Source organism: Acomys minous, assembly GCF_964271855.1.
Source record: "Acomys minous genome assembly, chromosome: 4".
Lineage (NCBI taxonomy): Eukaryota > Metazoa > Chordata > Mammalia > Rodentia > Muridae > Acomys > Acomys minous.
In genome coordinates, this window is record NC_140486.1 from 69925535 (window position 1) to 69939332 (window position 13798).

Here is a 13798-nt window from a genome sequence, read left to right on the forward strand (position 1 = left end):
GCTCTTCACAGAGGGATGATCCACATCCCAGGCCAGATGGAGAGGGGCAGCATGGGATGCCATCATGCTATCAGAACCATCGGCACCTTACAGCTGCCTCCTAATTGCTTATTTCTGCAACTTCCCATACACTATGTTCAGACCGCTAGTGAATATGGGTTCCTGAAACTGCGGCAAGCAAAGCCATGAACAAAGAGAAATTGGGGTACCTTGGAAGGATGAAATGCCTGTGACTCTTATCTTGAGTTCTCTTAAGGTACCACTGACCATCTCTGAAACCCCGTAGACTAACTATAATTTAAATATATCAAGGCTGGATTTCTAGGTGACAGAATGAATGAGGCACCGAGCACAGTAAGAGCAACAGTTTCAAGTACAAATCATTACGCTGGCTATATTTACAAGTGAAATACCTGGCTATAGGCAAAGACAAGGAAGCATTATGTCTGGTTATGGTGACCCAGGTTGATCTGCCCTGTCATCCATCCCACCCACTGGACAACGCCTCTGAGGACTTATTGTCATAGGTACATGAGTGGCTATTGGAAAGACCGCATCTGTGTGGAGCAGGGGTGGACCTCCTCCTTCAGCAAGCACTCCGGGCCCCGATGGGAACCGTCCCATCATCTTGAGACTTGGCAGCATGTTAGCATCTAACACTTGTTAAGCTGTCCCAGGGCGGGTCAAGAAATGCAATTTACCTCATTTGCCTTTCGCTTCGCTTTTTCCATTGGAAGGTTTTGTGCACTTTGCATGTTTTCAGTTAATGAATGACTGCAGTGTGCCTCTGAGCTTTGTTTGAAGGTTCCGCAAAATGGGGGAGAAAATTCATATCCATAGGGAAAGCCTTGTTACCCTGGATAAGTTTGATCAACGAAGGAAAGAAAGAGATTACATGAAAAATTTAAATTCTCCAGTATGAGATGCTTTGGGGTAAGCGAAACACTCAAGCTAGGGTTAGTAATGAATTAGTTAACACAACAGAGGCATGGAACCAGAGTCCACAGACAGAGCCAGCATTTCAATTTTCAGCTCAGTTGGCAGTAGAAGCAAGGCTGATGAAGGGTCTTGGCATAAATCATGAATTCCAGTGTATTGTATTCTTGCCTTCTCCGGGGTTGGGTAAGCCAGAGTTGACATATAGATTTGAGGCTCAGAATCCAGTTACGGTGTTTACAGAGGAAAGGAAAAGAAAGAGTAAAGGCAGAGGGTGCGGAGAAGGCAGGAAATAACAGGAATGGGTTAGCCAGAGGCTCTTCTGTCTGAAGAAAGTGGGCGCAATGGGCTCCTTTATTTAGTTCTAAAGGTAGGTGATTAAGGGGGCCACCCATATGAAGTATTAAAGCTGATGTCTTATAAAATGTTCGTTAATGATCAAATTGAGTTTATTAGGGGGATCCGAACAGAAGGACACAATGCAAATCAAGAAGGGAGGTCTGTAAAAGTCATTTAAGGAGCTCCATTATGGGCAAAGTGATGACATTTACTGTGGCCTTGATAACGATATGGATTCCAATAAGCTAAAAACAAACTGGTTCTCCATAGGGAAGAAACTACCTGAATTTCAGTGGGCGTCTGGATGGTCCTGAAGGAAAGAAAACACTGAGATGACTCTCGGTTACAGAACGCCAAGTTGAATCTGGCTCCTGACTGCTCAGCACTTTCAAAGACACACTCTAATCCAGGGGCTCTCAAACCTCTTAATACTTATTGCAACCCTTAAATACAGTTTCTCAAGTTGTTGTGGTCCCCAACCATGAAATTAGTTCATTGCTACTTCATAACTATAGTCTGGATACTGCCTTAGTTAGGGCTTCAGTGCTGTGAAGAGACAGATTAGAAAGAACAACATTTGACTGGGGGGCTGGCTTACAGTTTCAGAGGTTTAGTCCATTGTCATCATGGCGAGAAGCATGGCAGCATGAGGGCGGACATGATGCTGGGGAGGTAGCTGAGAGCTCTACCTCTGGATCTACTGGCACCAGCATGAGAGAGTAACACTGGGCCTGGCTTGAGTTTCTGAGACCCAAAGGCCACCTCCAGTGATACGCTACCTACAACAAGGCCACACCTACTCCAAGAGGCCACACCTCCTAACAGTACCACTTGCTGAGCCTATGGGGGCAATTACTGTTATGAATTCCTATGTAAATATCTGATATGCAAGGCATCTAATATATAACCCTTGCGGGGGTTGCGACCCATGGGTTGAGAGCTGCTGCTCTAAGGCCTTACAGAAGCTGTGAACTCTTTTTAATGGTCTGCCCCCTAAGCTCTTCTGAAACACAAACCATGGTTCAGCAATATTTGTACTGGTAGTTCCCACCAACACTTCATCTTTTATCCCAAGCAATATGGTTGTCAGTCAGTGCTGGGAGGCAGAAGCAGGAGGATCTCTGTGAGTTCCATGCCAGACTTGTCTACAAAGCAAGTCCAGGATAGCCAAGGCTACACAGAGAACCCCTATCTCAAAAAACAAAACAAAACAAAACAAAACAGTAACAAAAAGACCAGTGCTGGGAGCAGGCAAGACATGCTATTCATTGGCCAGTGAGTACAACAGGGGAGGCTGGACCTAAAGGGGGGCTTCTCCAGCTCAGGACTGAGGCAGGGTTTCTTCAAGGACTGGATTCTGAGGGGATATGGAATGCCCTCAGCAGAGCTTCCAGGGCTGAGGGCACTGCCTCTTTCCTCCTAATTTAAGGCATGGTCAGATCTGCCTTGGTGCTGGCTGCCCACTTGGTGTTTTTATCTTTATAATGAGATTATAATGAGATCAAGGTCATCCGGAGCATCAACAAGATACTGGAAACAGGTTAAGCCTGTTTCAAGCACCCCCAGCACTGCCCACCCACCACCCACCCCTGTGGCTGGGAGTTTGTGACAGCTGGGTAGTGGGCAGCTTGGGGCATGTGGCTCTCAGCATTCAGGCTTTAACTGTTATAATCAAGGAGCAGAGCCAAGCAGGCAACAGATTCTCAGTGTGGGGCTTTAGCTCGCTCGTGGCATTGACATATGAAGGCTGGGTAGAAATGCAGACCCTTGGACTCCTCTCCAGGCCTAAGGAGTCAGAGGCCACATTCAAGCAAGGCCCTTAGGCAACGCGCATGCACATTAAAGTTTGAAAAGCAGAGGTTTAAGGAAACCTAGTGTAGGGCTCCCCACTAGCTAAAGGGCAATGCAAGTTACTTGGCTTTGAGTCCTGGCTTCTTCCACCAGATAATCTTTATTATTTAATCTCTAAGTCTCAGTCTCTTTTTATATACAATGGAAATGATGACACTAATGGCTTGAAAGGGCATGAAATTAACATGAAATGAGATTAGTGTTACCAGTAGGAGACCAAACTCTGAAATCATGATCTGGCCCACTGTTCCCTAACTTCATAACTCTGGGGCCATATTCCTGTAACTTCCCTGGGCCAAAGTTTCCTCCTCTGTAAAGAAAAGGTAACAACAATTCCTATATTATAGGGCTAATATAGAGAGTCCAAGGATTCTAACAAATTAGGCATTCTAACAGTGTTCATAAAGTTTGTTTGTTTGTGTGTGTGTGTGTAAGAGAGAGAAGAGTTGAGGAGAGAGAGAGAGAGAGAGAGAGAGAGAGAGAGAGGGAGAGAAGGAGAGACAGAGAGAGACAGAGACAGAGAAAGAGAGAGAGAGACAGAGAGAGAGAGAGAGAGAGAGAGAGAGAGAGAGAGAGAGAGGGAGGGAGGGAGGGAGGGAGAGAGAGCCTGTGTTGGGAGGGTCTGCATACTTGTGTGAGGCCCACAAAGGACAGTGAGTGTCTTGCTCTATTGTTTTCTTCCTTATTCCCGAGATGGGGTTTCCCACTGAACCTGGCGCTCTCAGGTTAAACAAGCCCAGCATTGCCCATGTGGCCACACTCTCCTTCTTATGTGGGTGCTGGGGGATTCTAATTTAGATGACAGAATAAAATGAGGCATGGAGCTCTTAAAATATGCCTAGCATCTAGCTTTATATCAATAGGAGTCTAGCTTGTTTATATAGACAGGTGACTTACCACATGTGCATGCGCACACCAGCTACCAAAATACCAAACACATACCCAGACCCAACATAGGTTTCAGTGTTAATTATTCCTGGGCACATAACTTACAAATGGCTCACTATTGTAGAAGCAGTTGGATCAAGAAAGTGAAGTAGAGAATAGATTCAATTTTTCAGTAATTGTGCATTTGTCATACATAATATTTGTCTTCAGCTTCCAATGGGGAAAGGTTTCTTGGCAAAACAGACCAGGAAAGAATCCTAGTCATGTCACTCCATGTATGTGGGGAATCCTAGTCATGTCACTCCATGTATGTAGGCTGGAGAACAAGTCATCGGACACAACTCAGCCTAAAATCGTGCTTTTCCAAACAAGCAAAAGGCCTCATCACCACAACCCCTTTGGTCTGAATTAACTTCTTTTTGACTCTGCAAATTCAAATTACCTCATTTGATCTACATTTCTCTAAAGCAGCATGTGTCTGTGTAGCCTGCATGAACAACCCAAGTCCTAGCAGAGGGCAACGGGCACTACTAACTCAGCTTTCTCTTCTCCTCCTGTGACCTCTCCCCCTCACAGTGCTCACCAGCTTCCTCTAGCTACTTGAAGAATCCTCTTCTTGAAGAGATGCCCTCCCCAGCGCCTCCATCCTTGTGACCTGGTTTCTGGCTTGAGGTCTCTTCATGACCCCAGTCAACCCCTCTCACTTCTCGCAGCATCATTTCTGAGACCTCAGGTTGCCAAGGACCACAAGAGCTTCCACTTCCACTGCCTGTTAGCAGGCTGTGCAATCCTGAAATAATTTGCCCCAAAGCCAATTCCTGGAGAAGTTGCTCAGACAAATGAAGGGTTGACCTGTATTTCCTTTTTGCAAGCAACTGCCGGGAGCAACATCTGTTCATTGCTACAAGATAGAGATGTTGTGTGCCTTCGTTACCCACTCCAGCCCTCTCACTGGAGGACCACCCCTTCCCCCAGGGGTCACCTCTCAAAGTTTTCTCTGTAGCCTGATCCTCTAAACCAAGAAACTCGTAAGTAATTACCATGACTTTGGATCTTCACTTGGCCAGCTGTGTCGAAGAAAGGCAACCCCAGCCTCGCCAGTGCCATGGATCTATAATTTATCCTCTGTAAAAAAAAAAAGTCAATATTGGAGCAAAAAATGACATTTAAAAATCATAAAATAAGTAGTCTGGTATTTACCTAATATGTTCTTTTCTTCTCTTTGTTTCATATGGCATGTACTGTCTTGTTTACTTTCTTTGGAGAGATAAGTCTCTGGTCCAGTGACTGCAAGGTAAGGGACAAAGCAAAACCATCAAGAAAAGACAACTGAACAGCACAGGGCAGCCTATGTAGATGCTACCTCAGCAAATCTGATCTTGGGAAATAGGTTAACTTTAAGGTCTATACTATGCAATTTAGCCCCCCTCCCTGCTTGATTCTAAAATTGCACTATAAATTTTTATAGCTTAACAGATTAAAGAATGATTAAAACCACATAGCACACATTAATTACAAACAGCTCACCCGTGGCAAATATACTTTCCTCCTGTGTCAAGGTGGTAAAAACATTCTTCCTTTCCTGAACCAGGGAGACTCCTCACCCCTGAAGCACACAGAGACCCCCATCAGAAAGTGCCACGAGCCCAGGAAGAGCAAACTGGAGTTTCACCTTGAGCCCCAGGAAAATCCTGCTTCAAGTATAGGTCACTGGGGCTGAGGACACAACTCAGTAAAACATGAGGACCTGAGTTCGAATCCCTAGCATCCACTCGGGGAAAGTTCAAACATGGAGGTATGCAACTGCAAGCCCAGAGAGGAGACTAAGATCCCGCCCTCGTCAGCTAATCTACTAGGTTTGCTGAGAGACTCTGTCTCAAAAAATCCAAGTGGAGAAGTAGAATTGAGGACCTTGTCTAGCCATGCGCCAATATTCACACACGCCACCCTCCCCACAACCATGAGATGCAGAGTTGCCAAAGGCGGGAGAAATCCCACTTGTCAGTCAGGGGGAAAGAATCCCTTTAAAGCTCTGACCTCTCTGGCAGGCCCAGGCAGGACATAAAGGAGACTAGACCTTGGGCTGGTTCCGAACGCTTGGACCTTTGGGGCTTTACTAGTGAAGCCCTTTAGCCTCTGTGCAAAACAATATTATAAGTGATCTAGAAGAGAAAACCATCAGAGCATACAAAGCAAGGTCAGTGACCAAGTAGTTAACTATTTAGCTAAAGTGTGAGGAAAGACAGGCACTAAACAATTTGGGTCTTGCATAGATACAGGAAAACTCTATGTAAGGTTTTTTTTTTTTTTCAGTAAGATGTGTCAAGTCACATGTCAAGTTTAGTGTGCTAACAGTAACACAGGAGATAAAGAAAGAAAGGTGCATGGATTTTTAAATATTCTGCAAGCCTTCTGATCATTTAATACTGTTGAGAAGCTTGTGTGTGCAACATGAAACAGCAAATCTCCAGCCCCTGAGCATCATGATGGAATGTCTGCTTCATTGGCCTACTTGTTTATTTGTTTTCCCTAACTTTTTGGTTAATGTATAAAGAAATAGTCTAGTGAGAACTTCATGACATATCTACTGCATCCCACTCTTGTTCCCCTACCCTACTCTTTAAATCTTTTCTCACATAGTTCTTCTTCCCAAATACACACCAACTGTTTCACTTTTAAATCTAGATTCTGCATATGAGAGAAAACATGCAATTATCTATCTTTCTGAGGCAAGGTTATTTTGCTTTACATGGTAAAATATCTAATACTGTGGTATAGGCAGTAGCCACACTATGATTTTCAATGTGTTTATTCAGACATGAATGAGCCAAATTTAACCATTAAAAGGAGCACAACAAAGTATGCATGTTTTAGAGTATGTCCTATTAAATTAGGACAACCTATTAAAAGATGGATAATGTACATACACCGTAGGAATGACAAGGTTGACCTCAAGCAGAAGCCCCACCCCCATGCCCACCCCCACCCAGGGCCCACTGTGAGGTTAAGTATGTGAACCATTTAAAACTTCTCCTTATCATAGGAACTTACCCTCAGCTTGCCCAGAGATGCGTCCCTAAGAGCTATAGTTGTCTGTGCAACACCACTTCCTGGAAGAAGCCCGAATGTCCACACACATTTGTAAATCAGGCCATGTTTTCTAAGGTTCTTTCTCATTTCCTCATTTACCCTCATGAAAGAGCAAATTCCCAAAATTCTAATAATATATATGTATGTATATGTGTGTGCGCGTGCGTGTGTGTGTGTATGTGTGTGTGTGTGTGTGTGTGTGTCTATATATATATATATATATATATATATATATATATATATATATATATATATATATATATATATAAAAGCTTGAAGTCCAAGTTTTGTTCATTGTCTCAACTCCATGTACCCCATTCACAGCACAGACCATGCTTTGCTGTGGTCCCCTCTGCTAGGTTTATGTCAACTTGACACAAGCTAGAGTCCTCAGACTCAAAGGAACCTCAATTGAGAAAATGTCTCTATAAACTCGGGCTGTTGGCAAGCCTCTGGGGGCATTTTCTTAATTAGTTATTGGTGTGGGAGGGGCCATCTCTGGGCTGACAGTGGTGGGGTCTATAAGAAAGCAGGCTGAGCAAGGCACGAAGAACAAGCGAGTAAGCAGCACCGTTCCATGGCTTCTGCATCGGCTCCTGGCTCCGGGTTGCTGCCTTGTCTTCCTTCAGTGGACAGCGACTCTGGATATGTAAGCCAAACCAACCCTTTCCTCCATTTTGGTCATGGTGTTTCCTCACAGCTCCGTAATAAGGAGCTGCAGTAAGCACTGGGATCCACAGCATCATCTTGCTGTCCCTCAGTGTCATCGCCTACAGAGAATCCTACAAATGTCTCTGTTCAGTGTTTTCTCATCTCCCTTGCTAATCTGCACTCCTACTTTGTGAGTGTTGAGACCAAGACCCTCAGTGCAGACACTGTGTGTCCCTGTGATGCATTGCTTCAAGCTCTATTAAGCTCACCCCTTCTTTGATTACAGAGCGCTGCGTGGCCGGAAGCCTGTGAAGGCTGATGCCAAGCGCCCAACCCCTTCTCTTCCTTTGGCTACGTATTGTACCTGCTTGTTCCTGTCTCATCTCCTCCTGTCCCTTTGTTTAAGGTTATCTCTTGTCCTTAATGAGGTATTGTCACTTAAGATAAGGTGGAATAATTTTAAACTGGTGCATTAAAATAATTTATATTGACTAATATAGCAGTCTTCATTCTGCCATATTTCTTTCTGAATATTTTTTTGTTTCATATATATATTTAATGTGTGTGTGTGTGTGTGTGTGTGTGTGAGAGAGAGAGAGAGAGAGAGAGAGAGAGAGAGGCCAGTGGGGGAGAGACAGAGAGAGACAGAGACAGCAAGAGAGAGTTTGTGAATGTATACGGGGCAGTCTACATGCTTGTGTGCATACTAAAGCTGGGAGAGCCTGTGGGGTCCCTTGGAGCTTGAGTTGCAGGTGTTTTGTTGCATTCTCACTTGCTGCATGGGTCTTAGGGTCTGGACCATGGGTGGAAGGTGCAGATGCTAAAGAGCATTGTATTGGTCTACTTTCTTTTGTTGTACATAACACTTGAGAATGGATAAGTCATGTAGGAGAAAGATACTTTCTTGTGGTTTGGAGGCTTAGAAGTCAGAGCCAAAGCGGCCCCACCCACTGAGGAGGACATGCCACTTCAACTCACAGGGAAAGATGGAAGGCCAGTGGATACATCTGGAAGAGACCAAATACAAGGGTCTGATTTTCTGACCATCTGTTATCATAACCAATTCAATTTGATAAGAGCAGAACTCACTGGAGGAAGAAGCATTTATCCACACATGAAAGCCTCGCCTGTGTCAGCAGAACACGGCCTAAGGTACCACATCTCAACGCAGCTGCATGGAGGAAAAGATGCTGCATCGGAGAAAAGATGACAGACCACATAGGAGCTTGGGGGCCACACGGCAGCCATGGGTGACACTGAGATAACATAAATAGCCACAGATCCCGCCCTACCCATTTCAACCTAATTCCCTGGGGGAAAAAAAGCAAAAGGACTCCACTATACAACTAACAACGGGAGACCTAGAGGCTGTTCATGAGGTGCTCCCAGCGGAAAGGGGGAGAAGGTGAGCCCAGATCATATTCCCCAGTCTGAAAGCAACCTTCTGGAGGTGATGTGAGAATCTGCTATCATGGTGTGCTAAATTTCAAACATCAGCAAGACGTCCAGATGAAGACAGCACGGAAGCTGATGTGGGAAGAGAATGAGGCATCAGCAGGAGAGAGAGGCAGGAACGGCTCTCGGATGGACGGGATGGGGGGGCAGATGGCGTGTCTGGGTGAGGATGGGGGAGAAACATCATATTTCTCAGTTTCCTTGGACTTAAGAAGAGAGAGACAGGAAATCTCTTTCAGGACAGAATGGAAAATGCCTTGCAGCCAGTAAAAACATGAGCAGCAAACTCTCCAAAGAAAAATTAACCCTTAGCTGGGACAAAGCTCACTCTTTCTCAGTTTTCAAATGGGATGGGGAGAGAGGGAGAGAGGGAGGGAGGGAGGGAGGGAGGGAGGGAGGGAGGGAGGGACAGAGACAGGGACAGAGAGACAGAGAGAGCGAGCCAGCACGTGGGTATTCTTGCATATGCCTGTGAGTCTATGTAGAGGCCCGAGGTTGGTCTTCTGTCTTCCTCCATCACTCTTTACCCACTCCCATTTTTGTCTCCACAACCCCATCCTGACCCTGGAGCTCACCAACTCAACTGGGGCCAGCAAGCCCCAGGGATCTTCCTGTCTTGACCTCCTCAGGACTGGGATTACACACGCATGCTGCTTAGCTCGGATTTTCTTTCCCATTTATATTTTGCTTTGCCTGTATGAGTGCTTTGCCTGCGTTTATCTATGTGCACCACACCCATGCTTGGAGGTCTGAAGAAGGTGAGGGAGCCCCTGGAGTTGCAAATGGCTGTGAACCCCCACATGAGTCCTGGGAACTTAACCTGGGTTCTGTATAAGACCAATAAGTGCTCTTACCACTGAATCATCTCTCCGGTGCCATTCGGTGGCACCTTCCTCTTGTTCTTCTTGTTCTTGTTCTTCTTCTTCTTCCTCTTGTTCTTGTTTTTCTTCTTGTTCTTGTTCTTCTTGTTCTCTTTTCTCCTCCTGCTCTTCCTTCTCCTCTTCCTTCTTCTTCAGATGCTGAGGATTGAACTCTGGTCTCCATGCTTGCACAGCCAGAACTTTACTGACTGAGCCGTCCCTCCAGGCCTTTGAACTTCTGTAAGCGCAGAACCCCAGTCAAATACCAAGATCGCTTTTCTCTTTAGTAAACAGAGAAATGAAAACTATTAAGTCTTTATAAAAATGCTGCCCTATAACCTGCTTGTCTCCTTTACAGTAAATCACACTGTAGTGTTTTCTATGATTTGAGTCTCCCCTGGGGGTTGATGAAGAGCAGGCTCTACTTGTTTCATAGCTATAGAGCTGGAGTTATGAATTTCAAACCAGAAGCCAGGGCATTGTACAGCAACCAAGACTGGATATGTTGTGTAAAGCTGAGTTCCATCTGTGAAGAGCAGTGTGACTGATTCATTCGTTTTCTCCAAAGACATTTGCTGAACATCCACTGTCCACCGGGCACCTCCCTACGAACCAGGGTTGTATCAACAGACAAACAGACATGGTTCTGCTTCTGCTGAGCTTCAACTCACAGGAAGACAGACTGAGCAGATAGAGTTGGTACCCTGAGTTAGGAGTAAGTGCAGGAAGAAGATAAACCGAGTGACTGGGCAGCCTGGTAGGCTCTGTCTCAGATGAGGAACTGAGGAGACCCTGAATCTCAGACTGGGAGCTTGCAAGGCAGCCTGCCCTTCCAGAAGCAGAGAGGACCGTTTTATGCCGAATTGCAAGGGCCAAGATAAGCTTCCATGTCTCGGGACAGAGCAAAGACCAAGAAGAAAGCAGCAGAGGAGGCAAAGGTCAAGTCCCATAGTGCCCATAGACCGTGATAGACGTGAGGTGCAGGAAGGCTCTGGGTTAGTTACTTTCCTCTTTGCTGACAAGAGACAAGGGAAGGACGAAAGGAAGGATTCATTCTACTTAGGGTAGAAGGGATGTGTCCATTATGGTGTAGGAGGTTTCATAATAAAAATGTAAGGCAGGCTGGTCACATTGTGTCACAGTCAGGAAACAGAGAAGAGACGGGAAGTAGAATCCAGACTACAACACCCCTGGGACCACCCCCTTTGTGAGCAACTTCCTCCTACAAGACTCTACCCTCTAAAGACATGGAAAGTCTCCAAAACAGTTCCACCAGTTAGGAAACAAGTATTCAAATGTATCCCCTGTGGGAATATTTTCACATTCAACCCACAACAGGCTTCCAGAGCTACCTTCATTAATAGTAAGCCCCAAATGGTCATTTGTATAAGTCACTCTAAACTCTGGGCAGAGTCAAATGTGCGCAGCATTCCACCAGCATTCACCCCAGACCTTACTGTGAGGATCACTGATGCTCTCAGAGCCATGTCACTGAAGAGGACACAGAGGCTGCAGCTTTGCTCAGCTCATCCTCAGGAACAAAATGTTGTCAAGCACCTGTCACAGCAGTCTGCCCCTCACTGGTTCATCTGGCCTTCTCTGCCAGCCAGAAACCTTCCCAACACTCCTGCCTCTACGGTGTCCTAAATATGGCTTGAATCAGAGGACCAGATGAATCCTGGAGATACCCAGAGTCCACCTGGAGGAAGTTCAGTCTCTGATCTGCCTCTATTCCACCTGGCTGCACTTCTATACTAATGTGTCCACCCAGAAAACAGCTACTGAGCCACTGTGAGATTACAAGGCCCCGCAATTAGCATTTTCTATTCCATACCAACCTTTAAAAGTCCATTGGAATAGGTAGGCATTAGTCTAAGATCCCCGTTTATCTCAATTTTACAGTCCCCCAGTTGTGTCAGAGCCCTCCCAGCTATTGCTTACATGAGAACAATGGCATGCCAGGCACCAGCTGCTTCTTGACATAACATTACATCAGATGACAGGATTGTAGCAACACCTTTCTGTGAGGGAGAGCACAGCCGTGTGGTTAAGGAATATATAGTGATTAACTGGTGCCTTCAATTTCACCTCTGCTGCTTACCTTCCTGAATTTCCATTTGTTCATCTACGAAGTTTGCTGATATGGTTTCATACATAACATATGGTATTATATATTCTGATGTAATAGATGGTATCATATGTAACAAACTATGTGAGGCACGTGTCACACTGCCCAGGGATAAAGGCTCGCTTACATTCTCTTATGTTCTAACCCCACGGTCTGCAGTCAGACTCTAGCTTTTGTCTGTGCCCAGGTTCATCCTCCTGTCATGACGCACACCACACACTGCCCAGAATTGTGCTCCATACAGAGAAGACAATGGCCCAATGCTTGACGCTCACCACCCAAGAAACCCACTGAGCACAGCAGAAGGAGGTAAAGAAAAGACAATAGGAAGACCCAGTGCCCGTCAAGGGCCACTCTGTGCCAGACCCTCCTTCAATGTGGTACCATTCTCAATGATATTAATCATCAAAACAACCCCAGCACAGGTTTTAGAAAGCTCGTCAGTTGGTTGACTTTTCCAGTAGAGGAAACTAAGGCAAAAAAATGTTTGAATAAAGTCACTTGGTTGGTAAGAGGGGAAACTCAGATCCGCATGCAGGCAGCCTGGCTCTAAGATAGCATTCTTACCAACTGTGTGATGAGCCAAGGACACTTAACAAAGAGCAAAGCATTGTGGTTCCAAGCCAACAGCTTGCTGTCTTCCAGAATCAACATTTGAATTTTTTTGGGGGGGGGGGGTTGTTTGTTTTTTTGTTTTCTGAGAAGGAGGGTGTAGAAAAGGAGACCAACAACAAAAATGCATCCCAACTGGAGTGGAAGGGAAGAGAAAGGTGAGAGAGGGGAGCCCAAAGGCCCAGCTAATCTCATTCATGGGGTTAAAAGGAAGGATCAGAGCTTTTTACAAATACATCAAGGGGAAGCGAACTATCAAGGAGAAAGTGGTCCCATTAATAAATAAGGACGGCAGCACAAATCGATGCGGATCTTTCAGTGGGAACTCCTCAACCTGCTTTGCAAAATTGGATTCTAAGGAGAAGAGCAAAGAGGCAGAATGTCTAAGAAGCCAAGCGAGGCCTTGGTAAAAAAAAAAAGCTATCAAAGGAGACAGGTGCTACGTATGAGGGAGGTGTTGTTTCCTGAATACCAGGGAACGCGGCTAGAAGCAGACAGGGTAAATGTCACGAAGCAAGGTCAAGTCCACATGGCAGGGATTAGCTAGGATTTTGTAGCATAGGCTTTCACATTAAGAGTGTGTTATGATTCCTAATTCAGTCTGCATGGAGCCCCTCGTACCACCTATTTGTTTACTTATTAGCTATCTACTAATTAAGAATGACAGGCTGTTGGTTTGCCAGCGACAAGCCTCAGATTCTTCTATGTAAAGAAACAAATGGGCCAATAGAACCCAATTGAGAAAGACACTAGGCATAGAAAGAGGAAGGGAAAACTGAACACAGAAGACTGCCCCCAAGGACAGGGCTGGAAAACAGAGTTAATCCATGGACTGTGAGTGGCTGGGTCTGTGCAGACACAGAGGCAGTGCAGAGAGAGGAAGAGGATGAGACTGGGCAGGGAGAAGGCGCTGGCAGCATATAACGCTGTCTGTGCCGCGCTGAGGGTGTTGAACTCCTCTAGGTGATGACAGGAAGCGATGGAAAGA

At 45.5% G+C, this 13798-nt stretch overlaps 1 long non-coding RNA gene across 1 annotated transcript in view; it reads left to right on the forward strand.

The window, feature by feature from the left end:
- LOC311596404 overlaps window positions 1-5106 on the forward strand; it is a 39206-nt gene extending 34100 nt beyond the window's left edge. The window contains exon 4 of the long non-coding RNA XR_014778818.1: window positions 4591-5106. This is a non-coding gene — a long non-coding RNA (uncharacterized lncRNA). The remainder of the gene's footprint in view (window positions 1-4590) is intronic.
- The last annotated feature ends 8692 nt before the right edge of the window (window positions 5107-13798 follow it).